This window comes from Leptonychotes weddellii, chromosome 7, assembly GCF_054177405.1.
Source record: "Leptonychotes weddellii isolate Sample4059 chromosome 7, ASM5417740v2, whole genome shotgun sequence".
NCBI lineage: Eukaryota > Metazoa > Chordata > Mammalia > Carnivora > Phocidae > Leptonychotes > Leptonychotes weddellii.
In genome coordinates this window covers 61,571,858-61,573,462 of record NC_138375.1, presented here as the reverse complement: position 1 = coordinate 61,573,462, position 1,605 = coordinate 61,571,858, and positions in this window count along the sequence as shown.

Genomic DNA, 1,605 nt, shown 5'->3' with positions numbered 1-1,605 from the left:
GAGTGCTTTAACTTCAGATGGTGTGCTGGTTTTAAAATGTGGCCATAAATTCTTCAATATTCTTTCCTTTAGGAGGTAGAGCTTATTAATTCCCTCCCCGTGAGTGTGGGCTATATTTAGTGACTTGCTTCTAATGAATAGAATATGATGGATGATAGTGACTTCTGAGAATAGGTCACAGGCATTGTGGCTCGCTCCCAGCTCTCAAATTACTTGCTCTGAGGGAAGCCAGAGGTCATGAGGACACTTAAGTAGCCTTTTGAAGAGGCCCATGAGTGGAGGAACGGAGTTCTCCTGCCAACAGCAGATTCTTCAGCCCTGGTCAAGCCTTCAGATGATCGCAGCTTGCTGACTTCTTGACAGCAAGCTCAGGAGAACTGAGCCAGAAGCACCAGCTAACCTGCTCCTGAATAGAATAGAATCTGTGAGATAAGAAAAGTGTATTGTTTCAGGATGCATGGTGTGGCTGTAATGTGTTCTGTGGCAACAGATAACTAACACAGATGGGCATAAAGCAACCTAGACCATACCACCTCCGTGGCCTGGCCTCATCACTTCTCGGTTTCCCATTGAGCAATGGCAGGAAGACAAGATGCATCCCCTCCCAGCTGTGAAAACATAACAGGGGATGGGAGGCTGTTGGATGAGGAAAATGGCAATTGTTTGTGAGGTAAAAGGTAATCAAGTTTAAGGAGGACTTCTCTTACATCCGGAAATATTAACCTCTGGATGGGATTACCGAACAAGGTAGTGGTAACTCCATTTTAAGAATTTTCTTTCAGATTGAACAAATTCTGAGTATGTGGTAGGCAGCTGGGATTTAGCTCTGCTCTAAGGCTCCTTTCTCTTAATAAAAGTTGAGGGTAAGTAGGAAACTTAACCAAAATCTGAGATGTGCATGAATTTCAAAAGTAACTCCCCAGCATAAATGTCCCTCCTGACACACGTGTGCCAAGACTCAAGATTTCTCAGAAAGCATCTGACCCCCACTTTCCAGAAGCTGAGTGCCCAGTTGGAGCCGCGCCCTCTCTTGCTCCTCTCCCTTCTCTCTGGCCTTTATCTCAGAGGCCTGTGCCTTAGCCTCTGTTCACGTGAACCTGAAGTATCTGGACCCAGCCAGCCACTTCAGCAACTTGTGGTAAGCCAGGTGAAGTTTCACGTCATTGTGGAGGAGGAGGGAGCAGCTGCATTTCTTATGCACAGGGAGAGGATGCACCCCCCTGAATTTCTGGGTTGCGGGGTCATAGGAGACCTCCAGAAGATTCTGATGATGCCATCTCATCATGTGCTAGATCCCAGGTAGCTGGGTACATATGAATTAATGACTTAAAATCCTGTCTCAAATGTTTATCTTCCTCCAAGTGGAAGCCTTTTATCTGTGTATAAGCGCAAATATTCTGTGAAGAAGTGAGGTCTGGTATATTTTGAATAAAGAATGCCACAGCCTAGCCCCTAATCACGTAGAACCTTCAGAAGGGAACACGCGTGAAAGGCAGAGCTGATAGATGCCCTTCAGTCTACTCTGGGGGCTCTGAGAACACACGAATTACCATGAACCAGCGAAAGCATTCAAAAGTAGCCCTCTCCAATGATGAGCCAAGCCAG